Genomic DNA, 27,684 nt, shown 5'->3' with positions numbered 1-27,684 from the left:
TGACTAAAAAGATATGCCAAATGAGCTCACAGGGAGGAGAAAAGAAGTGCTTGGAAGGAGAGCTTTACTTATGGTTAAGCAAACTTGATAAAGGACAGAAATGGTGTGGACCTAACAGAAGCAAAAGATATTAAGAAGACTTGGCAAGAATACACAGAAGAACTCTACAAAAAAGATCTTCACGACCAAGATAATCATGATGGTGTGATCACTCACCTAGAGCCAGACATCTTGAAATGTGAAGTCAAGTGGGCCTTAGAAAGCATCACTACAAACAAAGCTAGTGGAGGTGATGGAATTCCAGTTGAGCTATTTCAAATCCTGAAAGATGATGATGTGAAAGTGCTGCACTCAATATGCCAGCAAATTTGGAAAACTCAGCAGTGGCCACAGGACTGGAAAAGGTCAGTCTTTATCCCAATCCCAAAGAAAGGCAATGCCAAAGAATGCTCAAACTACCACACAATTGCACTCATCTCACACGCTAGAAAAGTCATGCTCAAAATTCTCCAAGCCAGGCTTCAGCAATATATGAATTGTGAAATTCCAGATGTTCAACCAGGTTTTAGAAAAGGCAGAGGCACCAGAGATCAAATTGCCAACATCCGCTGGATCATGGAAAAAGCAAGAGAGTTCCAGAAAGACATCTATTTCTGCTTCATTGACTATGCCAAAGCCTTTGACTGTATGGATCACAATAAATTGTGGAACATTTTGAAAGAGATGGGAATACCAGACCACCTGACCTGCCTCTTGAGAAACCTGTATGCAGGTCAGAAAGCTGGACATGGAACAACAGACTGGTTCCAAATAGGAAAAGGAGTACATCAAGGCTGTATATTGTCACCCTGCTTATTTAACTTATATGCAGAGTACATCATGAGGAACTCTGGGCTGGAAGAAGCACAAGCTGGAATCAAGATTGCCAGGAGAAATATCAATCACCTCAGATATGCAGATGACACTACCCTTATGGCAGAAAGTGAAGAGGAACTAAAAAGCCTCTTGATGAAAGTGAAAGAGGAGAGTGAAAAAGTTCGCTTGAAGCTCAACATTCAGCAAACAAAGATCATGTCATCTGGTCCCATCACTTCATGGGAAATAGATGGAGAAACAGTGTCAGACTTTATTTTTGGGGGCTCCAAAATCACTGCAGATGCTGATTGCAGCCATGAAATTAAAAGACGCTTACTCCTTGGAAGTAAAGTTATGACCAACCTAGATAGCATATTAAAAAGCAGAGACATTACTTTGCCAACCAAGGTCCGTCTAGTCAAGGCTATGGTTTTTCCCGTGGTCATGTATGGATGTGAGAATTGGACTGTGAAGAAAGCTGATTGCCGAAGAATTGATGCTTTTGAACTGTGGTGTTGGAGAAGACTTGAGAGACTTGAGAGTCTTGAGAGTCCCTTGGACTGCAAGGAGATCCAAACAGTCTATTCGAAAGGAGATCAATCCTGGGTGTTCACTGGAAGGACTAATGCTAAAGCTGAAACTCCAATACTTTGGCCACCTCATGCGAAGAGTTGACTCACTGGAAAAGACTCTGTTGGTGGGAGGGATTGGGGGCAGGAGGAGAAGGGGACGACAGAGAATGAGATGGCTGGATGGCATCACCGACTCGATAGACATGAGTTTGAGTGAACTCCGGGAGTTGGTGATGGACAGGGAGGCCTGGTGTGCTGTGATTCATGGGGTTGCAAAGAGTCGGACACGACTGAGCAACTGAACTGAACTGAACTGAAACGAAACTCACCTTAGGAATGAGAAGGGTTTGTTTAATATTGTTTCTTCTTATCTGACTTGCAACACTTCAAATTCAGTTAATTTCAAAATTTTATTTGTGCCTATTGATAATATCTCGGAATCTCAAGGTGATGGGGTGAAGACCCTCAATAGGTTTGATGGAATGTATGAATTTTGTCTGTACACCAAAGCATGCTTAAAGGAAGTTTCCATTTGTCGAGGACCCCACTGTTCCCCTAGAAAGCCTGTATTTTAACAATTGTAACAAATGTAAGCTGTATGATTGCCAGTTGTTTACTAAGTGACAGGCACTTTCTAGATGCTTTACCTCTGTTGTTCATAATTCTCAGATTAGTTTTGAGAAGCAGACATCAGAGAATCTATAACACTTTTAGTTGCAGACGAGAAAATGTTTGACTTAGTTTAAGCATTAATTATCCCATACAACAAGTATGAAGATGGATGGCCAAAGACTCATTCAGCAATTCCATAATGTTACCAAGAGTCCTTCAAGCTCTTTCTAGCCATTCCTCCCACCATTTTCAGCACATCGGTTTCATCCTTGTGACTGGCACCTCATGTGTTCAAGATGGCTGCCAGTTTTCCAGGCATTACGCCCACCACGGAAAATAAGGAATAAACTCCTATTTCCTCTTGAGGCTCTGACCTAAGAATTTCCCTACCACTTCTTTAGGTAGAAGTTTAAATTATTTTTGCTCATCCTGAAAGCATTCACTGGCGAAGTATGGGGTTTTTCATTGCTGTCTTCTATCAGAATTTGTCTACTGGGACTGGATCTTCCATGAGTTTGAGAGATCTCTGCCAGTTATCTGAACCAAAAATCTAGGTTCCATTGACACCAATCCCAAATGGAATAGAAGAGTGGAGAGTTCTGACAAAATGTGGTCCACTAGAGGAGGGAATGACAAACCACTGCAGTATTCTTGCTGTGAAAACCCCATGAACTGTATAAAAAGGCAGTCTTCAACACCACCACCCAATTAAGAATATTTGAGGCTTGCAAAAAAAAAAAAAAAACAACACAGGAAAATCCTTAGGACCAGGGCATTTCTGAAAAAGCAAATAAGAAGGGTAAAGAAAAATAGTATTTTTTTTTAATACCTACTATAAGCCAGGAATTGTGTTATTTACTTTGTCTCAATAAGATTTAGAGCAATTGATTTTTCAGAGAAGGGTCCAGAGAGGTTAGGTAATTAGCCCAAGATCACACAGTATTTCAATGTGATACAGTAATTTGAAACCAGGTATTCTAATTCCATAGCCCATGACCTTTGCACATAACTGCCCTGATGTTTTGTATAAACACACAAAATGAGATGTCTGGAATAAAAATGTATAACAGGAGGTAGAAAGTCTGAAACCAAGCAAAGGTTTGCTGGGGGAAGGGAAGTAGAGAGTAGGTGGTTGCCCAAGAAGCCCTTCATTCCTCTAATTGCCTGGGCTTGTTTTCAGATTGCATCAGTTGTCTTACTGCCCACTGATTGGTCCCTCAGAATCATCTCTGCTTCTGACAGTTTCCCATAAATCTGTCCAGATCGAAATTCTTTCTTATTTAAAAGGAGCCACACATTTACAGCCACGTGAACAACTTGATGGCCACGGGATGCGTGGGGACTGGTAGAATAACTGAGGTTACCTACATTCTGTGTAATTACCTACCCTCATCTTCTCACCTGACAGCCTCCTTTTGAGATGTCATCTGGATTGGAAAGTGGAAATTAATTTCGAGCTGAGGTATGTTACAAATGGATTCTGCAAAGCTCATACTGCCATATGTAACTCTCTGTGGGAATTCTCTAATACTAAGGATAATATAAGTGATAAAAAGTTCCGAAGAGCAAGCATCAAAGTATCTTTTAAGAAGTTTCAAGCCACTCACTGGCTTAAGATGATCGACTTATTTATCTGACATCCTTAATTGTCTAAACAAGACAGACAAAATTGACTTCTCAAGTGTCTGTGACCATAAAGTGAGGCAAAATTCAGCACACTGCCGGGCACACGATAGGCCCACACAGTTGTCCCCTTCCCAGTTTCCCTTCTGAATTGGCACATTTCTGCCTACTCAGACCAATACTAATAAGCAAGCCTGCCCCAAGGCTGAGAATCAGATGAAGAAAAATGAGTAAAACCAAAGCCCCTTTCAGCATTTGGTAGTCATCAGTTAGGAGCCCCTCATGTCATAGGTCAGAGCTCGACATTATGGCTAAGGGAAGCCAGTTGGCCTAGAAGTGGAAAAACTGTCTAGCAATTAGGAAAATTTATAGATATTTCTCAAAACTCCTTGAATCCTGGGCTGGGGAAAAGTGTAGTGGTATGTGTTTTATCAAAGGCTCAAATAAACCCAGGTCCCATCAGAATCACTGCCTAAGAGATGTAAGAAGACAAGGAAAGAATGAAAAGACAACGAAAAGAAATATTTCGCAAGTTTTATTAGCTGGGATGGCGGGCAGGCACACACTCTATTTTTCTGTCTGCTCAGGCAAGCCTCTGCAGACCAGAGGGAGATTCATCCTCCCCTTGTTTGTTTTATCCACAGCCTCCAAAGGAAAGATTTCAGAGATCTTGCTTTTTCACAGACATGGATAGTGTCTCACTCTGTAATCCAGAAAGCAGATGTTTTCAACTCGCCCTTGAAAATGAGAAGTGAATGCCATTTCTTTTTTCTTTTCTTTCTTTCTTCATACAGAAATTTTTGCATAATTTAAATATATTCTATGCAGAGAGTATTCCAATTCAGGGCTTCATTTTGGCCTTTTCTTTCTTTGCATATATTTCCAACTTAGTAGGGATACTGTAACGCTTTGGCACAAATAGCGAAAAAAAAATTCTTTTCCAGGACAGAATTGTTTGCACTTTGTCTTGATGGTGCCACCTGACCCCCCTGGGAAGGGTTGGATTTCTGCACATCCATCACACCCACACAGGCTGTGTCAAAGTCCAGCCCAACCTCTCTTTTGCACATGTATGGCTGGTTATTCACTACATGTAGACTGAAGATGAGAGCCTGAGGTGGAAAAAGTGGATTCCTGCCCAGCCACTCAGGACACTGACCCTTTTGTGAGCTAACTCTCCTCTCTCGTTCCTGTAACTATGACATTCCATCACTGTTCAGAGCCGTTTCAAGTGTGAGCTTGTAAGGTATAACTTCTCCAAAAATTCTAGCCCATAACCACTAGCTTTCAGATATGAGGAAAAAGATAAGTGTGTAATAAAGCCAAACATAACAAAGCATCAGGATTCCTAAGTGCATTTTGCAATAGCAGATTGTGTTGCAGCTGATGTCAGAGCTGACGTGTTGTTAATCCAATAAAAGTGCCCAGGGATTTCTCTAAACCTTGGCTGGGCACACATGAAAATGCTATCAGACCATTTGACATTTTGTTTGAGTTCGTTGTCTAACATCTTGAAAGTACTCCAGCTTGACTTATATACATATATATCCTTTAGAAAATTCTTCCCTTACCCATTGAAGTCAGTTTTCTATAAATTCTTAAAGGAGCGAAGGTTTAGCTGATCAGAATGAGAATCATAAGTAGGTCTGGAAATCCCCTCTGAGGCACCAATGCCAGTGTTTCTTGGTATTGCTTAGGCTAAGAACCTGGATGGAATGGAGGAATGAATCAAACTATTGGGATTTTTTGTCTCTGAAATCAATGAATGCATTCTTTGCTATCATATATGATAAAAGCATTGAAAGTGGCTAGATTCCCTTTAGTACCTTTCCCTAATTAAGCCAGTTCTGAAATGTGTATTGTACACAACCAGAGGACCAGGGATTGCACACTGGTCCCTTCAGGCCATGTGGTAGGGTGACAGGGAGAGGGTGTGAGACAGTAGAGTAGAGCATATGGAGCCAACAGTGTGAGTGTGCTGTCTAAAAGGAAGCCACGACTCCATTCCCATGGGATTCAAGTGTGGCAACATCTTCTGATTTATTTTTTCCAAGAAAACTCAGAAATCCTGATGCTTAAGTGAAATGGTTAGGGAAAACACTGAAACCATCTGCGCCATACCCAGGTAAGATAGTAGCCACTCGCATGAGCTGTCTTAACAACAGGAGGTCCTGGTAAGGATCATGGGACTAACAAGCTACCACGAACCAGCAGAATTCAGGAAATGTCAAAAGGAGACTGGAGACACTAATCCATGCATCCCACCAACCTCCCAGAATCCTCTTCGATGGATTCCATCTTGGCTGAGCAATGCATGTACCAGCAGGAAGGACCCTGTGTTAGAATGATTGGCCATAAAACTCAAGACTGTGAGCCATGTGGCAGAGGAGTCCTCCTGGGTTCCCTTAGCCTATTACTCTCCACCCAGGCACCCCTTCTCAATAAAGTCTCTTTCTGTGTCAGTACGTTTGTCTCCTCAGACAATTCATGTCTGAGTGTTAGACAAGAGCCCACTCTCTTGCCCTAGAAGGAGTCCCTCTTCCTGCAAGGGAATCTTTAAATGTTGGAAACTAATTCACATTTTTTAAAAAATTCTATGTACGAGTAAAAGCATCTGAGTGCTGAACTTGGCTTGTAAGATATCAGTTTTAACCTCTGCAATGACTTGGACTTGGGCTTTTGTCCCATACAGCCCAGTTGTCTGGGGCTTCATGGCTGGGGAGTCACAATGACATTTCCCCCACGACATCCCAGAGTCTGTCAGTCAGCCTTCTGCATGGAGCATGAGCCAATCAGAGGGTTGCTTTCCCACAATGCATCTTGTGGGCCGTACACCAGACAACAGGACATTGACTAATTATATAATTGTTTGTTTCCTGTGAGTATTGTAGCAAGTTACCACAAATTGAGTAGCTTGAGACAACACAAATGAAGTCTGACACGGTTCTCACTGGACTAAGTTCAAGACAGGGCTGTGTCCCTTTCTGGAGGCTCTTGAGGAGAATATGTTTCCCTGCCTTTTCCAGTTGCTTGAGGCTCCCACCTTCTTTGACTCATGGCCCTTTCATCTATCTTCAAGACCAATAATGATGAGTGGAGTCCTCAGGTCATATCACTCTGACTTTGCTTCCCTCATCACATCTTCTCTGACTCTTAACCCTCTGCCTTCCCTTCTATTTCTGAGGATCATTCTGATTATGTTGGGCCCACCTTGCATCCCTGCGTGTTCAGTTGCTTAGTCATGTCTGCCTCTTTGCGATCCCATGGGCTGTAGCCTGCCAACCTCCTCTGTCCATGGGATTATCTAGGCAAGAATACTGGAGTGGGTTACTATTTCCTCCTCCAGGAGATCTTCCCAACCCAGGGGTCGAACCTGTGTTTCCTATGGCTCCTGTATTGGCAGGTGCATTCTTTACCACTGAGCCATAATCTTCCTATTTTAAGGTCAACTGACTGGCAATTTTAATGCCCTGAAGGATGAATATGGAACCAAATGTTCTCAATGTCACTTTAAATGTTTGGTTTTCCAGAATGTGTACAATGGCCCTACTCACCTTTCACAACTCCTGTGCAGTAAGTCCCCTACAATGAACAAGTTGAATGATTTCTGTTCTGAGAGCAGGCATAAGTCCAATTTGTTTGTTAGCACAACAAAGTTAGCCTAGGTATTCAACTAGCACAATCAGCTATATAGTACTGTGCTGTAATAGGTTTACAATACTCATACAAATAGTACAAAAAAAGCAAACAAAAATAAAGAAAACATTTTTAATCTTACAGTACAGTACTTAGAAAAGTATAGTAGTGCAATACAATAGCTGGCACACAGGGACTGGCATCGAGTGAACAGGCAAGAAGAGTTACTGCCTGGAGGAGGGAGAGGAGGTGGGAGATGGTAGAGCTCTCAGCAATGAGAGATGGAGCGCAAGTTGCCATTTCACTCACTCCTGCCGATGGAATGCAGGTTAGAATCTTTGAACATTCTCAACCTGAGGTTGAACATTCTCAACCTGAGTTTCCCCAATGGTTCAGCGATAAAGGATCCGCCTGCAATGCAGGAGACAGGGGAGATACAGGTTCCATCCCTGGGTCAGGAAGATTCCCTGGAGGAAGAAATGGCAACCCACTCCTGTCTTTGGCCAGAACATCCCATGGACAGAGGACTTTGGCAGGCTACAGTCCACGGGGTTGAAAAAGAGTCGGACTAGTCACAGCAACTGAACACACACACTCACATATACACACACTTTGGCATGAAGGGGACTTACTGTATCCCACAGGGCATTTCAGGATGATGTTTTTTTCAGTTATTTTGCATTTGAATCACAGGAACTTTTCTTCAATTGTATTTGTTTTCCCTAATCTTTTGAGGCTCATACCTCATCACTTAGCCACTTGCTTTCTCCTTTGCATGAAAAAGACAAAAGTTTCAGGTAGTAAATGCCATTTCCTGTCTGTTCACTTTAAATTCTAAAACCAATCAAAGACTTAGTTTTGATATTTTTGCCTTTTAACAAAAAAATAATTTACTAAACCTTTATTGAATGGCTTCATTATCTGTAACATTGCTAGGTCTGGTATGGGCAGAATAAGAGGATATTCCAAAGGGAATAAAATGCCCTCGGGTCCTCAGTTCCCTTATCAAATGTATCAGCTGAGTGGTGGAGGTGACAGAGGAGGAAGTAAGACTGGCTGTTGGAGAACAGATTGCTCCACAGGAGATGCAAATGAGACAGGAGTTTCAAAGTGCCAAATGGAACGTTGCTCTTATTACCTGATTCTCTGCCTTACAATACCATTTCAGTGCTATGATGGAAAGGAGAGAATATTTCAAGTTGAGTGGCAAGTTGAAAGCAGGATGGGAGGTCAGAGTCAGCACTGAGAGTGAGGACAAGGGGACAATCAAGGATGGGGCTCCCTTAGATTTCATCTCATTTTCCCCTGTTTTTGGCCAATGCTTGCATGCATTTCAGTGGTCCTCAAAACTTTTATCGTGATCCTGTGTGCATGTATGCATGCTAGGTCACTTCAGTCTCACTTTTTGCAACCTTATAGTGTTATGCCCTGAGTCCAGTCCCCCCATACTGGTAGAATAAGACACTCGCAGCAATGCAAAAGCAAGAATGGGGTTTATTTCTAGCTCGAGCAAGGGCTCATGCCTCCTCCAGCGCAGTGGAGTGGGACAAGAGCCCCGAGCCCAGGTCACAGCGGTCTTTATAGTTTCAGGTTACATAAGCACCTATTTCTGTTCAAAAGATCAAGCTGGCAGAAGCTCATTGGCCAGATCATGCACGCACGGAAGCTCATTGGCCAGTTTATGCGCGCGGGGTTCTTCTGGGGGATTTCCCTTTTTCCTCTGATTGGCCTGATTTTTGGCACCCGCAGGATCTTCTTAGGGAGGAGTTTCTGTGAACTTAGCCTCCACCCTGTCTCCAGGAAATTGAAACTTAGGCCTAAGCAAGGTCTCAGGCCTATCCTGGCTACTCAGATGTTAGGGCTCCTAACAATAGACCATAGCCTGCCAGGCTCCTTTGTCCATGGAGATTCTCTAGGCAAGAATACTGGAGTGGGTTGCCATGCCTTTCTCCAGGGGATCTGCACCGAGGGATCAAACCCAGGTCTCTTATGTCTCCTGCACTGGCAGGCAGGTTCTTTACCACTAGTGCTACATGGGAAGCCCCTATCATGGTCCTAAATACATGATGAAATACTGAAGAAGGAATTCATAGGGCCTGGACTCCATCTTAGGCCTGTTCATGCTGATCATGCTCAGCCACCTTTCCAATGGACTCTGAACTCTGTGTTTAGTGCCTATGAAAACGACAACAGAAGGATAAGTTCCCCTCCAGACAGGGAAACCTTGAAGATCATATCTAGGTTACTCATCGCCTAAGAGAAAACCTACACTAATCACCCCTTCCTCCAGACAGGCTGTAAATTTTTCTGTATCTATCGGAGTGTAACCTTGGGCTTATTGATTATTGACTAACTGTTTGACTCTGAGCACATGAGCACATAGCACGTGAATGATGGGGTTACTGGGGTTGTATCTTCCTTGGTTTATGTAAGTCTCAAGGAATTTGGAGTGATGGGTTCAGACACGTACACATGGGTATAAAAGATTTTCAAAAATGTTGGTTGGGATCCTTGGCTAAGAGGAGACTCTGCCTTGGGCCCACCGGTGTAATAAACTGCACTTCACTATCTGCATTGTCCTTCTGAGTGAGTTTGTTTCTCAGATGCGTGGCTACAACAATACAACTTGTAAAATTCAAGAGACAAACATAGCCTATCAAAATAAAACTACAAAATTATTAATGTTTGTTGTCACTTTGCAAATAGCTTACTGTATCAAAATTACTTGAAAAGAAGTCTGTCTTCTCCTCTAGGAGAGACTTCGAGAAAGAAATGGATTCTGATTTACCTCGTGTTTCCAAACTTGAGTCATACTAAGCAACTTAGCACCTGTTTAATATGGACATGATTTGAATTCTACTCTGTACCCCTTTGTTTAATATCATAAAACTACGTTACTAGGTAAGACTTGGCTCCCATGAATTCTACCACCTTGGTTCTGCCTATGATTGTGTGATTATGTATAAAATTAAACTTGATAATTGGCTGATCTTAAGATAAAGGAGAGTATCCTGGATTACCCAGGTAAACCCAAGTTAATCTGGCCCCTAAGGGCAGAGGGGAAGACAGAAGGATGAAGCAGAAGAGACAGGAAGAAGAGATGGGCAGCCTGAGAAGATTGGTGCCATTTCTGGTTCTGAAGTTTAGGGATCAGGGATCATGTGTAAGAAAAGGAGAGAGGCTTTTAGAAACTAAAGGTAGCCCCAGCCAACATGCAGGAAGTCCTACAACCACACGGTACTGAACTTTGTCAATGATGTACATGAGCTTAAAAGTGGATTCTTCTCCAAAGCTTCCAGAAGAAACACAACCCTGCTAACATCTCGATTTTAGTCCAGAGAGACCAGTGTCAGACTTCTGACTTACAGAACTTGAAGGTAATAAATCTGTCTTAAGTCACTACGTTTATGGTAATTTTTTAACGGCAGCAATAAATGACTAAAGCAAACACCAGTTGTAGCTTCCTCAAAAGCCTTTCATAACCATTACACTCTTGGTTTTTCCAAAGAGAATTGCTCTTTCCCTTATCTTAGCAGTGGAGCCACTATTGCTCTTTCCCCTCATGCTGCACTCACAACATGAGATTCATAAGCCCTATTTCCTTGTCGATATCTTACCTGAAGCAGTTGATTGTAAGTTCCTTGAAAGTAGGGAACAGGTATGAGTCATCTTTATCTCTTGTTTCATAAGGCTTAGGAGAAGTTGTTTATTTCTACCAAAGAGATATTTGAAACTCATTTGAGGGAGAGGGGGAAATAGGCCCAATCAGAGGAGGCGCTTTTCAGTCCAGGATCTACAGTGGGAAGTCTAACAGTCAAGTGGGAGTGCTGAGCTCCAATCCACTTAACCCAAAGGAGAACTACTACTACTACTATAGGAATGGAGAACAACTACCATAGGAATGTAGACAGCTGGATTCAGGGAGTGACGACAAGAACAAGCATGCTGGGAACAGTGCGGGAGACATTACCTAAAATATCTGCTGGTGGTGTTAGGAGCCCTAACATCTGAGTAGCCGGGATAGGCCTGAGACCTTGCTTAGGCCTAAGTTTCAATTTCCTGGAGACAGGGTGGAGGCTAAGTTCACAGAAAGTCCTCCCTAAGAAGATCCCACCCGCGCCAAAATTAAGAAACTCCTCCCTAGAAAAGTCCCACCGGCGCCAAAAATCAGGCCAATCAGAGGAAAAAGGGAAATCCCCCAGAAAAACCCCACGCGCGCATAAACTGGCCAATGAGTTTCTGAGCGCGCATGAACTGGCCAATGAGCTTCTGCCAGTTTGATCTTTTGAACAAAAATAGGTGCTTATGTAATCTAAGACTATAAAAACCGCTGTGACCTGGGCTCGGGGCTCTTGTCCACACTCCACTGCGCTGGATGAGGCATGAGCCCTAGCTCGAGCTAGAAATAAACCCCATTCTTGCTTTTGCATTGCTGCGAGTGTCTTATTCTACCAGTATGGGGGGACCGGACTCAGGGCATAACAGTGGGAGATTCACCTATTGAGCCCCCTGGGACGTGACTGGCCTGACTTGAAGGATCGACGGCAGTGTGGGTGACATGTGTTCAGAGAATGATGCTTCCCCTAGCTGGCAAGTGATATACATCGCTGGACCACTATTGAAATACAGCTTCCAGCCAAGGTATTATCTCTGGAGTCCTAGAGATTTAATTACAAAGAATTCTAGAGCCAGATTTATAGTGGGCCTTGTATTACCTTACTTTGTTCCATGATCTAAGTCTAAAACTTCAAAAATAATGTGTCCTACCCCCTTCAACCCCCCCCCCCAACTCCCTCACTCACCCCACCACCGCCACCACCACACATGAGCACTTGATTTTAACTTGGAAAGTTCTATTGTAGAGCCCGCCTTCCTTTTGGATCCCAGCTAATTTCAAGAGCCCTTTTGGTTCTCTCTCACAAAAGCAGATCACCACCTAATCAAACTTTTCAGCTCACCAATTCCAAGTTAGCCTCTCCAGCCAAGTTACCCCTGGAAATGTATTTTAAACTCTTTTTAGCAGAGAGAAATATTTGGATTTTTGCCTATTCTGCAAAAGCTGAGAATCAAATTACAGACCCAGAGCTTCTGTTTTTTTAATATTATGTGTCTGTATTATTTAAACATACATGGAAAATAGTATTTTTCCCTAACAAACTAAAGCTTGCTGGCGCCAGCCCTGCACTGGTGACTGTGACCATTGTGTGGGTCGTGTCACCGGGATGCAGTCAGGGGCCTCAGTGAAATAGTCTGAACGCACGGAATGGAGCCAGACTGGGACATGGAATGTGGGCCTCCCCTTTGCTTTTCTGGAGAGGGTAATCACTGACTGTACAAAGACTTTCCACTAATTATTCAAATGTCGCATCCTCTGTCTCAGTGCAGGTCATGGTAGGCTCTCAGATACTGAAATGTTATTCTCCTTATATTGCTGGAGATTCTTTTCAGTTAAAGGACTTTTCCTTCCTCTAATCCTTTTTGTTAACTTTGAAAAGCATTCTTAGCTCATGTATCTAAGCCACGAAAGCACATGTGTTTTGTGATGTTCCATATTTCAAAAGGAAAAGAGTGAGATCCTTTGAACATATTTTCCAAGCATCTCAACTGAGTAACAATCTATTTTATCTTCCATGTCTATGGATATTTTGAAATGAAGGAGTCTGTTACCCCTAAATCTCTTATAGCGTCATTAGCATAGACTTCACTTAGGAGTTGGTTAACATTTGAGCAGCAGCTGAACTGGTTTAGAGTTCCACAATCCAGAAAGGAAAAGATAGCTAAATAAATTAATAAATTAATAATGTAAAAAAAAAATCAGAGATTTTTAAAAACTAGTTAAGAAAACAAGCTATGCACAATCACTTTAGATAAATCATTCTAAATTCTAATGACAAATTTATTAATTTGCTTCATTAAGCCAGTCATTTCAATTTTCCCTGCTAGGAAGCTCCTTATTAACATAGTTTAAGTTACTATGTTTACCTGAGCTAAGTAAAATTATATATCTTAAATATTTCACCTCACTAATGATGCTTGACTCCATCTTTTTTCTATTTTTGTTGTTTAGTTGCTCAGTCATGTCCAACTCTTTGCAATCCCATGGACTGCAGCACACCAGGCTTCCTTGTCCTTCACTATCTCCTGGAATTTTCTTTTTTAATTTGAAGTATAATTGACTATATAACATTATATCAGTTGCAGGTATATAACATAATGATTCAATATTTGTGCACACTGAAATGATCACCACATTAAGTCTAGTTACCATCTGCCACCATACAAAGTTAGAATTTTGGGTATGTGTGAATAATGAAAACTTTTAAGGTACGCTCTTTCAGTTATTTTCAAATATGCACTGCAGTATTATCATAATGTACACTATCTATGCACTGCACGCCCACGGCGTTTGTATTTTATGACCGGAAGTTTGTGCCTCTTCACCTCCTTCACTCATTCGTTCTGTTTGTTTGGCTTGCTTGTTAGAGTCTACATACAAGGGAAATCATATAGCATTTGTCTTTCTCTGCTTTATTTCCTTAGCATAATACTTCTAGGTCCATCCATCCATGTTTCCACAAGTGGCAAGATTTCATTTTTTATGCCTAAGTAATATTCCATTGTGTGTATTTAATACTATATATATATATATACACAAACATAGGGTTGTAGATATGATTTCAAATTAGTGTTTTTCTTTTCTCTGGATTCCACCCAGAAGTGGAATTGCTGGATTGCCTGGTAGTTCTCCTTTTAACTTTTTTGAGGAACCTCCATACTATTTCCCATAGTGGCTGTACCAGTATACATTCCCGCTAATAGTGCACAAGTGTTTCCTTTTCTCCACATCCTCACCGACACTTGTTATTTCTTGCCTTTTTGATCTTAGTCATTCTAACACGTGTGAGGTGATGCTGCTTTGTGATTTTGAATTGCATATCCGTGATGATTAGTGATATTGAACATTTCTAAATGACCTATTGACCATCTATATGTTATCTTTGAAAAATGTCTATTCAGATCCTCTGCCCATTTTGTAATCAAATTGTTTTGTTTTCACTTTGAATTTTATAAGTTCTTTATATATTTTAGATAATAACCACTTATCAGATAAAGGATTTGCAAATATTTTCTCCCATTCAGCAGATTTTCTCTTTATTTTGTTGATAGTTTGCTGTGCAGAAGGTTCTTAGTTTGATGTAGTCCCATTTACTTATTTATGCCTTTGCTTTTGGAATCAGATATGAAAAATCTTTGCCAAGACCAATGTCAAGGGGTTTACCGCTAATATTTTTTTCCAGGAGTTTTATGATTTCTGGTTTTTTTATTTAAGTCCTTAATCCATTTTGAGTTAATTTTGCACGTGGCATAGGATAGTAGTCCAGTTGTATTCTTTTGCCTGGTCTGTCACCAGTTTGCAGATCATAATCTATTGAAGAGACTCTTTTCCCAACTTTGTATTCTTGGTTCCTTTGGCTATGTATTTGGCCATATATGTGAGGATTTATCTGTGGCCTCTCTATTCCTTTCCATTAAGCTATATGTCTGTTTTTATGACAATACCATACTGTTTCAATTACTATGGATTTGTAATATAGTCTAAAATCAGGGAGCAATGATGCCTCCAGCTTTGTTCATCTCTCTCAATGTTACTTTGGCTATTTGGAGTCTTCTGTGGTTCTAGTCAAAATTTAGGATCTGTTTCTCTGAGAAATGCCATTGGATTTTGATCAGCATTGCACTGAATGTGCAGATTGCTTTGGGTAATATGGACATTGTAACAATATTGATTCTTCCAATCCATGATCATGGAATATCTTTCTACTTATTTGTGTGTTCTTCAATCTTTTATAGTTTTCAGTGTACAGGCTTATTATCTCTTTGGTTAAATTTATTCCCATGTATTTTAGTCCTTTTGATAAAATTGTAAATAGGATTTATATCTTAATTTCTCTCTCTGAGTTTGCTGGAAGTGAATATGAGAGATCTTTGTATATTGATTTTGTACCCTGCAACTGTGTTTAATTTATTAGTTCAAACAACGTTTTAGTATAGTCTTTAGGGTTTCCTATGTGTAAAATTACATAGTTCACAGAGAGTTTCACTTTGGTTTTTTTTTTTTCCCCAAGTTTGATGGAAACTTTTTCTTTCTTTTTTGCTCTGGCTAGGACCGCTAGTACTATATTGAAAAAAGTGGTGGCAGTAGGTATCCTGGTCTTGTTTCAAATCTTAAGAGGAAAACATTCAGTTTTCATTGTTTAATATGATGTTAACTGCAGACTTATCACATATGGCCTTTAATATGCTGAGGTACATTTTCTCTATTCCTACTTTGTTGAGAGTTTCTATCCTGAATGGATGCTGAGTTTTCGTAAATGATTTTTCTGCATCTATTGAGATGATCATATGATTTTTTATTCTTCATTTTCATAATGCTTATTAGATTGAGCAACTTATGGATGTTAAATCATTCTTATATCCCTGGAATAAATCCCACTTGATCATGGTGTACAACCCTTTTAATGTACTGATGAATTCGGCTTGCTAATATTTTGTTGAGAACTTTTGCATCTAAGTTCATCAGAGCTATTGGCCTGAAATTTTCTTTTTTTGTGGTGTCCTTGTCTGGTTATGGTATAAGGTAACACTGACGGGAAAAGGTCAGTTTTCATTCCAATCCCAAACAAAGGCAATGCCAAAGAATGCTCAAACTACCACACAATCGGACTCATCTCACATGCTAGTAAAGTCATGCTCAAAATTCTCCAAGCCAGGCTTCAACAATACATGAACCATGTAATTCCAGATGTTCAAGCTGGTTTTAGAAAAGGCAGAGGCACCAGAGATCAAATTGCCAACATCTGCTGGATCATGGAAAAAGCAACAGAGTTCCAGAAAAGCATCTATTTCTGCTTCATTGACTATGCCAAAGCCTTTGACTGTGTGGATCACAATAAACTGTGGAAAATTCTGAAAGAGATGGGCACACCAGACCACCTGACCTGCCTCCTGAGAAACCTGTATGCAGGTCAGGAAGCAACAGTTAGAACTGGACATGGAACAACAGACTGGTTCCAAATAGGAAAAGGAGTACATCAAGGCCGTATATCGTCACCCTGCTTATTTAACTTATATGTAGAGTACATCATGAGGAACGCTGGGCTGGAAGAAGCACAAGCTGGAATAAAGATTGCCGGGAGAAATATCAATAACCTCAGATATGCATATGATAGCACTCTTATGGCAGAAAATGAAGAAGAACTAAAGAGCCTCTTGATGAAAGTGAAAGAGGAAAGTGAAAAAGTTGGCTTAAAGCTCAACATTCAGAAAACTAAGATCATGGCATCCGGTCCCATCACTTCATGGGAAATAGATGGAGAAACAGTGGAAACAGTGGCTGACTTTATCTTTTGGGCTCCAAAATCACTGCAGATGCTGATTGCAGTCATGAAATTAAAAGACGCTTACTCCTTGGAAGGAAAGTTATGACCAACCTAGACAGCATATAAAAAGCAGAGACATTACTTTGTCAACAAAGATTCATCTAGTCAAGGCTATGGTTTTTCCAGTGGTCATGTATGGATGTGAGAGTTGAACTATAAAGAAAGCTGAGCACCAAAGAATTGATGCTTTTGAACTGTGGTGTTGGAGAAGACTCTTGCGAGTCCCTTGGACTGCAAGGAGATCCAACCAGTCCATCCTAAAGGAGATCAGTCCTGGGTGTTCATTGGAAGGACAGATGCTGAAACTGAAACTCCAATACTTTGGCCACCTGATGGAAAGAGCTGATTCATTTGAAAAGACCCTGATGCTGGGAAAGATTGAGGGTGGGAGAAGAAGGGGACGACAGAGAATGAGATGGTTGAGTGGCATCACCAACTCAATGGACATGGGTTTGGGTGAACTCCAGGAGTTGGTGACGGACCGGGAGGCCTGGCGTGCTGCAGTTCATGGGGTCACAAAATGTCGGACATGACTGAGCGAATGAACTGAACTGAACTGAATGCTAACTTAGTAAAATACGTCTGGAAACATTCCCTCTTCCTCAATTTTTTTGAAGAGTCTGAGAAGGATAGGTATTAAATCTTTTGAATGTTTGGTAGATTTACCAGTGAAGCCATCTTGTCCTGGACTTATCTTTATTGGGAGATTTTTGATTACCAATTCAATCTCCTCACTAGTAATCAACCTATTCAAATCTTCTATTTTTTTAAAATAATTCAGTCATGGAAGACTGCATGTTTTTTAAAATGTATCCATGTCTTGTATGTTGTCCAATTTGTTGCTAATTGTTCATAGTAGCCTTTTACCGTCTATGGGGTCACACAGAGTCAGACACGACTGAAGTGACTTCGCAGCAGCAGCAGCAGCAGCCTTTTACAGTCATTTGTATTTTTGTGGTATCACTTGTAATTTCTCTTTTATTTCTGATTTGAGACCTGTCTTTTTTTCCTGGTGAATCTAGCTAAAGGTTTATCAGTTTTGTTTATCTTTTCAGTGAGCCATCTCTTAATTTCATTGGTCTTTTCTATTGTCTTTTTAGTTTCTATTTTAATAACTTTTATTGTTGCTTTCCTTAAGTATTGCCAAGCTGGAATCCTTACTTAATTCACCTGTACCCCAAGTCCTCACTGACAGCTGAGTTGTGTTTCATAGGATGGCTGTCAAGAAGGACAGTAGTAAAATTAACTGGCAAAATCTTTCTATGCATACAGTTCAACCAAAGAACTCATAAAGTAGGCCTTACTTGCTTCTTCGAAAGTATAGGAAATTGTTCCTATTTTTTGCCCACATGCTCCATGACAAGGTGCTGTCCTAAGCACCTTAAATGCATTACCTTATTTCATCCACCTGTGGTGAAAGTACAGGTCCTGATAATTTCCTTCTCTACTTAGAAAACCAGGGATTTAGACTAAGAACCATGTGATTCCAAAGAATATGAATATACGTAAGGGAATCAGTTTCTTAAATCTAAAAAAATACCCCATAGAATACATTTTTAAAAGAAAAGCAGAAACATTTCACAAGCCCAGCACTTTAGTGGAACTGAATTTATTGTTCAATTTAGGGAAACCTGGATGGCTACAGTCCATGGAGTCGCAAGAGTTGGACATAACTGAGCAACTAACACTTTCACTATCTTACAGCTAGTATTATAAGCAATAGTTGTAGTAAATAGTTTTGAGGAAAATGATAATGGAGTTGAAAATCCTTGTAAACTAAATATTTTGGAGATAGCTCACATGGAAATTAAGAGAGGGAGTTGTTTCTCCTTTCTCTTTTAAGAGTTCTCCAGGGAAAGTCATTTTCTGATGAGTCCCTGTAGGGGGTTGGATGGTGAGTCATTGCTGTGTAAGGCCAGCTGGGTTGGTGGTAGCAGTGGGAGAACAGCATTGCTACAATCTTCTTTAAAAATATCAGTTACTGCTAGCCTCATCCCCTGCCATTCCACTCTTCTAAGCTGAATAACAAAGATAATACTCCAGGACATTCCAGGGGTCATTCCCTCTGCCTAGAGAAGTCACCTCAACTTTCACCTCAAATATCACAAAGCACTGTTCTCCAGAAGGACTTTCCTGCCTCCTTGAACATGACTTCTCTTGTTTCTGCTGTATTCCCCATCTCCATGTCTGCCTTATCAGGGCAGCTGCCTCCATGCATTGGAATCCTTGTTTAGTACGTTTCCTTCTTATTAGATGTCAAATCTTCTAAGGGTACACACTGTCTTTACAGCTTGGCATGCCCATGGCTTTACTAAGTCATTTTGCATGTTTTAGGAATGAATGACACTCACATGAACCCATTATGAGGTCTATAAACCTATGTTTAAGCAATAAAAGTGAAAGACAAAAGGGCAAAAATGTTACCCTCAGGGATTTGATTATTAATTGGCTGTAGAGCTTTGTGTTTAAGGGCCTCTGGTTCCTCATCCATAAAATGTGAGAGTTGAAATAATCAACTCTCGGTAATATTGCCAACAGCTAGAAATAGCTAGAGTCACAGGCTGATCCTCCATCTGGAGTCAGTCCAGTTTTCCTTATATCACAGGTCCTACCAATGGAATCTTCGTAGCCTAACTTTGACTTTGTAGCCAAAATCTTAGCAATGTGAATTTCAGGAAGGCCATTGAGCCCTAAATCTCAATTTCAACATTTCTCTCTGATTTCGTTTGAAAGAAATGACCACCAGGAACATTGCAATTCAGGTATGAAATAAAAAACCTCAGATATGCAGATGATACCACTTTAATGGTAGAAAATAAGATGGACAAAAAAGCCTCTTGATGAAGGTGAAAGAGGGGAGTAAACACGTTGGCTTAAAACTCAACATTCAAAAACCTAAGATCATGGCATCCAATCCCATCACTTCATGGCAAATAGAAGGGGAAAAAGTATAAGCAGTGACAGATTTTCTTTTCTTGGGCTCCAAAAATCACTATAGTGATGGCAGTCATGAAATTAAAAGACTGCTTGCTCCTTGGAAGGAAAGCTATGGCAAACCTAAACAGCATATTAAAACACATATCTCTTTGCCGACAAAGGTCTGTATAGTCAAAGCTATGGTTTTTCCAATAGTCATGTATGGATGTGAGAGTTGGACTATAAAGAAGGCTGAGTGCTGAAGAATTGATGCTTTCAAATTACAGCAGTGGAGAAGACTCTTGAGAGTCTCGTGGACTGCAAGGAGATGACATCAGTCAGTCCTAAAGGAAATGAACTCAGTATTCATTGGAAAAACTTGTTGAAGCTGAAGCTTCAATGCTTTGGCTACCTGATGCTAAGAGCTGACTTACTGGAAAAGACCCTGATGCTGGGAAAGATTGAAACCAAAAGGAGAAGAGGGCAGCAGAGGATGAGTTGGTTGGATATCATCACTGATTCAATGTAAGTGAATCTGAGCAAACTCTGGGAGATAGTGAAGGACAGGGGAGACTAGGGTGCTGCAGTCCATGTGGTCACAAAGAGCCAGACATGACTTAGTGCCTGAAAAGCAACAATAACATGTAATGCTGCCTTAAAATGAAGACATTGATTGTGTGATACTGAAAGTAATGAAAGGAACTTTCTATCACAAACTGTGGTCGTCTGTGCTCTAAAATACTCAAGATATAAAATGATATTGGTGAATAAATATCCATAATATCCACAGAATATAACTTTTTTCAGAATGTAACTTTCAAGATTTAAATTTTGTTTTAGCAAAGGAAATAATATGTGATCTTAAGAAGAGTCAATAGTTATTGACAATTAGATGAACATGTTCTGTGACAGGTAAAAGAATGAATGAATTCCACTTATAAGTCTAAACACAAAGAACAAAAAAAAAAAAGTGAATTGCAAAAGCAAATGCATTGGATTCAGATAGAATTTCTTTAGTCCAATTTTACCTTGCAAATAGCAGGAAGGAAAATGTTACTTCAGAGCATATTCAAAGGAAAGTCTTCCTTCCATGAAAAATCAAACCATCTTACAAATTAGAAGATATTGTAACTATCCCAAGTTCAGGCAGATGGAGAGAATTTGTACAGTACACAGGTGTCCTTACATTGCCCTTTTGTTACTATAAAGTATGGTAAAGAGACTGATCCCTGCAGGAATGAGATATGGCCTTTTTTTCTTGAAGAGAGTTGCACTTTCATGATTTCCTACAAAACAGCTGCAAAAATACCTACAGTAGGGCATCTGGAATTCTTAAAAGTGACTTGAGGATTTGTAGCTAATGAAACATTGTGAAATAACACTCACCATGTTGTAAAAAATACCCTTAACCATTTATTAGCATTCTTTAAGACAAAAATAAAAGGTGCCCTAAGCACATTAGCCCAGCTTGATTAGAAGAAAATGCTAAAGTGACAAAGAAATTGTGTAAATAGATGCCTTGCCAGAAACAGACCTTGACATCATTTCAATCTCTTTTAACAGTTATGAAGAACAGTGCGGTAAAATCCCACCATGATGGCTGCAGCTTAAACTGTTTGATCAGATTCTGGAGCATCATCAGTAATAACTTACATGATCTTTAAAAATGTGGTTTCCTGTTGAGACCAAGCACTGTTCCCAGGAAAAAAAATGGAATTCTTTTAAAGATGTTTTTCATTTTTACCTCTCACAAAATAGGACTATCAAAGTGAAAGCAATGGCCTTTCCATGAGAACTTGGGTCAAATAAACCATGTATTGTTCCATCTTAAAATGAAACATCTGGCTGACTTAAGAAGAAAACGAGCTTAATTATTTCTGAGTATCTAGCAGAGAGAGGTTAACTTCAAAATCTATATGTCTTTCCAAGATGGACATGGAAGGAAAAAAAAAAAAACTATGAAGTTATTTTTGACTTAGGAAAGTAGATCTGGAGGTAATTTAGTGAACACAAATTACCACTGACAAGGGAAGAAATAATTTATTCTCCTGGTGAGTCTTTTTATATGAGTGGGCAGCATGGAGCTGTCAGCAGGGAAAAGGCATTTGGATGGATTTTAAAATAACTTAAACCAAGTCCAATATCCTATAAGGTATCTAGGACATCATATGAAATGGTGGGACTTCTTGGAGAAGTTTTATTTCTAAACTGACGCTTGAAGGTGAAACTATGATATAAATTCAGGTGGAGGAGAGCTTGGAGATAATATATTTCTTAACAAATTCTTCCCTTTAGGCTCACTTTTGTTTTTTCTTTTTTCCTGGGTCTTCAATCTAATAGTCTCTGCTCACCAGAGTGTTTATGGATGTCTACTCGGAAGTCCCTCCTCAGGTCCACATGCTCCTCCCATTGGCTCCATCCTTCTGTGAACCTTGGCTTCCTTCACTGATGGTCACTACCAGGTATAATCTGCTGGAAGGGTGTTGTCCTTTCTCTGCTTGAACCATGGCACCTGGTTGGGCTAGGATACTGATTGGATACATGTCCATGCTTTCCCTCATTTTCTTATTTCCTCTTCTCCACTTTGGGCATCATTTAAGACTGAAGGGGTGATCAGACTTTCCTGAAGGTATAAAGGAAGGAGATGCAAGATAACTATATCCTAGAAGAGAAAAATTATAACTGTACTCTAAATCCATTTTCTCCCATAGCTTGAGGAGAAAGCACACGTAATCGGAAGGAAAAGCATCTTCACAAAGGGTATCCTTGGGGACATACTCAACCTTGGCCCCCTGACTTGCACCTCCCTCAATGATTTCTTCTCCTAATCTCTTTGGTGTTAAACTCCACATACTTTTGGGAAAAACCTGTCTTCCTTACAGGCCCCTCCTAGGGTCTGTCCTTTTTTCCACCCAGCACTATATTTCCTCCAATTCAGAATGCTCTCTGGCAGGAAGGGGGCACTAGGAGGGAATCATGATTGCTGGTCTTTGACATTTTAAGTCTTGTAGAATATAGCTCTCTAGCCATCTAGCCCTCTTCACATGATGGAGGCACACCGAGTTGAACTGACATGTATCACAAGGACATACCTTAAGCCTCAGAGAGAGTATCACCTAAACTTATAAGAAATAAGAGGAATAATGATCAGACTGCCTCTCTCACAGTGGCCTTTCACTTGCCACACAGAGCATTATGACACCCACCCCTGAATCCCAACTGCCTCCTCCACTGTCCTCTCTACCATCTGCAGAAATGACCATATAGCTTTGGTCAGTTCACTGCTTTAAATCAACACATTTTTATCACCCAATTTGATATTGCCAAATAATTCAAATTCTTATCCAAGAATCATCTAAGTTGGTCCCGTTCTGGGACAAGAAAGTTACAGTAATATCAAGAAATATTTTGTTGAAGATTCCATATCCAGTCATTATGCATCTAATTCAGTTCAGTTCAGTCGCTCAGTTGTGTCCGACTCTTTGCGACCCCATGAATCACAGCACGCCAGGCCTCCCTGTCCATCACCAACTCCCGGAGTTCACTCAAACTCATGTCCATTGAGTCGGCGATGCCATCCAGCCATCTCATTCTCTGTTGTCCCCTTCTCCTCCCGCCCCCAATCCTTCCCAGCATCAGAGTCTTTTCTAGTGAGTCAGCTCATCGCATGAGGTGGCCAAAGTATTGGAGTTTCAGCTTTAGCATCAGTCCTTCCAATGAACACCCAGGACTGATCTCCTTTAGAATGGACTGGTTGGATCGAGAAGTTAAAAATTTGAAAAATGACCAGAACTCATAGGAAGTACTGGAGCTCTGTTCTAAAGACCAAATGCAGGTGGTGCTGAAAAGAGCAGCAGGTTTTCAATAACCCTCCAAGCCACATCCATGCTTCTGCAAATTGAAGCGACTGGCCTCATTTTTTAGAGTATTCTGAGACTCAGGCAAGTCCTGTCTTCCGCTCTGCGACTCTCTCCCTCTTTCTTGGGAAAGGTGTGTGTGTGAGAGTAGCAGCAGTAAAAGAAGGACCAGTAACAGTAATGCTAGATGTGCGGGCTGGGGCGGGGTGGGGGCGGGTGCACACAGGAAAGAGCCACCAAATGCTTTTCATGGCAAAGTGGTACAGGAAAGGAAAATTTCGTGTGGAACCAAGAATGACTATAGACAATCTCTTGATTCATTACCTACCATATAGAAACCTTTCAGTACTTTTAGCCCTTTGTCTCCCCAGGAATCAGTTGTACAACAAGTTATTTGCTCAGTAATCCCACAAAATTAGGGAATCATAAATTTCACTCACACTAACTACATTTTCTCACTGTAACTTCTTGGGTTCATGCTCCTGCGTCTGTTTTTTAAACCGGTGTGGGCAGGGCAGAGGGAGTGGGAAAGCGTGTCTGAGAGCTTCAGCCCAGGGGGAGGGAGTGGAGCCTGGAATGAGCTGCTGGAGGTCTCATTTCAATCACGATATGCAGGCAATTACCTGCACAGATGTGGCCCACTTGGTTTACACCAGGTCGCTGAGCAATGAGTCTGCATTGGTAGGGCTCTTGTTTTCAAGGCTATGTAAATGTACCACGTAGGAAAAATGGATAGTTAACCTTTAAGAATAAACCAATAATAAATTCATAGAGTTCATTTTGAATCATATTATGAAAGATAATAAATTTTATAACTAAACAAAGACATTTAACTCTATTTCAAAACCTGATATGAGTGACTCAAAATATTGACTAAGATGAATGCAAAATAACCAGGTGACTTTAATATTCTGTTGGCCTTTGGGTACTTTTTTTCTTTCAAGGATAAGAACATCACTTCCCAGCCAAGATTTTGAGTTGTTTTGATAGTTCTCTGATCATTCCCAGAACTGTGAAGGAATTCTCAGTTTTAAATCCTCTGAAAAAAATACAGGTACTCGTAATCCAATATTTGATTATTTTAATGGGGCATCGAAGGTTTAGGCAGAGTCATGAAATCCAAACAAACAACTGAATGTTGCAACCCACTTAATAAAATTAGTTCCAGGACACACAAATCACTCAGTTGGAAGAGAATCTTCAAGAAGAGGTTATAATTAAAGTAAGAGGGTTTCTCATCAAGACAGAGCCTTAGGACTTTTGCTCTGAGGTATATAAGCTTTGCACATTCTTTGAACCTGTCCTCACTGCTTGAAACAAGGGGGAGAGGGGGAGATGGAGCTAGAGCCAGAGAAAGAAAGGAAAGGGGGGAGAGAATTTTAAAGGAAACTGTGATGCATAAGGGATAAAAAGAAAAAACATCTGCTGGATAATTAGCAAATTCCTTCACAAAGAGAACATTTAAAAGTTTAAAGTTTTCGACACCAACTAGACCACATTGTTTCCAAAATAATGCTTACTATTATTTTCTATTCTAAATTCAGTCAGTTAAGGAAATTCTTTCAAGAGGAAAGTAGGGGACGAAGTGGAGAGAAATGCCCTCTTCAGTAACTACCAATTGAAATCTCAATCTGTTGTGAAGTTTTGGTATCTTGTGTCACCCAAGAGGGGGAAAGAGCCTTAAATATCATTTCCAAGCTGGCTAATATTTGTTTGTCCTCGATTTGAACCAAATTAATTTGATATCCAAATATGCTACTTTTCAACCAAGTGCTGTGCTATGCTCAGTCACTCAGTCATGTCTGACTCTGCAATCCTTAGAACTGCAGCCCGCCAGGCTCCTCTATCCATGGGATTTCTCAGGCAAGAGTACTGGAGTGGGTTGCCATTTCTTCCTCCAGGGGATCTTCCCAGCCCAGGGATCAAACTCGAACCTCCTGTGTCTCCTGCACTGCAGGTGGATTCTTTACCTGCTGAGTCATTTGGGAAGCCCAACAAAGCAAATAAACTATATATTTCAACTCCTTCAATTGCTGAAGTTGGAAGAGGTGAATTGTATTTTTAGCTGAGCAAACATAAAAGGGAGTTGGAAATAGTTTGGGTCCCATATCCAGTAGGGAAAATGGAGAACTGGTAGCCAATTGGTCTACAAAATTGGCTGAATTTCAAGAAGAAAAATGGTGGTGAGAAAGGTTTTCATATTTAACATTTTAAAAATAAAAGTATACTTTAAGTACAGAAGGATAAGGATAGGTAAGATAAGGAAGTGAAGCTTATTTCCTACCTGAGCAAGGAGATGAAAACAAATTCAAAGTCCTTCAACCCATCCTCACAGGGCCAGGGCAACAGGAGGGCTATAGTCCCCGCTGCTAAGGCAATAGGAGAAGCAGGAAATGGAGGGAAGCAGGAAGCGTTCAGGCAACAGCATCTGTAACGGCTGTGACCTTACCCATTACAGTTCCTTGACTGTTTGTTACTTTGTATTTCCACCCCTCCTCTTTCTTTCTCTTCCACTCCTTCCTTATTTTCAAGCTCTTCTCTACTGCATTGGGTCTGCTACATCTTCTAGTCTCTTCCTCTCTGAGCTTGACACAAGTAGGACGTCTGAATAAAAGCAAGATTCTGGCAGTATCAGGGAAGAGTGGTAAAAGACACTCCAAGCTCTAACTTCAACCTCCCTGAGAAATCAGGTGATTTTAGTCAGTGAAAATCCATGATTTCTTGGCATCCCTCAATATAACATGATTTATAATATAAGAATTTGCATGCATGTTCTTTGGTAAATAAAATGCACAAAATTAGTCAGTCAACACAGTTTATTTGGGATTATCCTAACCACTAGCTTATTTGCTCATATTTAAATGTCATGAAAAATGGCAAAGGCTCTTCTCACGCCTCCCTATTCTGTCTCTTCCCATCCTTACTAGTAAATTTATCTGGTGGGTGGACCTCATAGGCCTCATAGATCAATGACTGATGCTATGGAAGTTCTTAATGGCCCATTGGGTTCAATCCTCATGTATTGAGGGTGGTAGGAAACATGTGTACCACCCTCCTTTCTGAATATGACCCTAACTTTTCCTGCAAGATAATCAGTATAAATTACAGTTTGAATGAACTTGCTCACATTCTCTGAGAATACACACCAGTAGGCAATCTGATGACACCATCATAGAAAAAGCCCTGACTTTGACACAATTCAAAAAGGAACATTCATAAATATTTCCATCTCCAAGTATCTTCTTATTATATGCAGGCAGAAGATTGATCGAGTCAATTATATTCTACTGATGTGAAAAAAACTTTTTGCTGATCTCAAATTTTTAGACCCTGACTGTGTAACAGTCAGTAAATTGTTATCTATGTAACCACTTTGTGCATAGTAAGAACCCACAGAATATTTGTAGAACTGAAAGACCCCCATTCTAGATCTTACTAAAATCTTATATCAAAGGCAATTCATACACATATAAAGCAAATTCTGAATAAAAATTATAATTATATCTGTCAGGGTCCAACCAGGAAAACAAACCACTCTAGGTATATTTAATTCCTTCCATATATGATAAATGGAGATGGGGATGACAACCCATTCCAGTATTATTGCCTGGAGAACCCTATGGACAGAGGAGCATGGCGGGCTATGGTCCATGGGATCACAAAGAGTCAGACACAACTGAGCAGCTAACACGTTTATACTCTCATGATGATAAAAGCTGAGAAGCAGAGCCCATAATGGTGGTACAACCCAGAGACTGGCAAGAGCCAATGTTAGACCCTCTCTCTGAGGCTGGAGGAATAGAGAGAAAGATCACTGTTATCTTAAAATCCAAAGTCAAGGTCATAGGAGCAAATGGCCCAGATCTGGCTCCATGGCAGAGTGTTAGCTTAGTTAATATGAACACTGAGTGTAAAATAAATTCAGGAAAAGTATTGCTCCTGACACACTATACCATGAGTGCTCAGTATATATTTATAGGTCCCACACATACATCAGGATGACTCAAAGAAGTCATTAACAAGCTTTTATGCAAAATTGGGAACAGGGACATTTGAGATAGCATCCAATAATTATTTCTTTTCAGTTATTTCTTTCCAGTGCTGCCTAAACAAGCAAAAAGAGTCACTTGATACATGTTAATTTATTGGAATCATTACCCTGAATCCAAGACA

General features: G+C 40.5%; 1 long non-coding RNA gene across 1 annotated transcript in view; it reads right to left on the bottom strand.

Annotated features, from left to right (window-relative positions):
* LOC129556982 (uncharacterized) overlaps positions 1–27,684 on the bottom strand; it is a 50,706-nt gene that overhangs the window by 17,796 nt on the left and 5,226 nt on the right. The gene's annotated exons all lie outside the window — the stretch shown is intronic.

This window comes from Moschus berezovskii, chromosome 7 (genome assembly GCF_049115385.1).
Source record: "Moschus berezovskii isolate FMDL1 chromosome 7, NW_MosBer_1.0, whole genome shotgun sequence".
NCBI classification, from domain to species: Eukaryota; Metazoa; Chordata; class Mammalia; order Artiodactyla; family Moschidae; genus Moschus; species Moschus berezovskii.
Note: the sequence above shows the minus strand (reverse complement) of the source record. Positions and strands in the feature narration are given on the sequence as shown.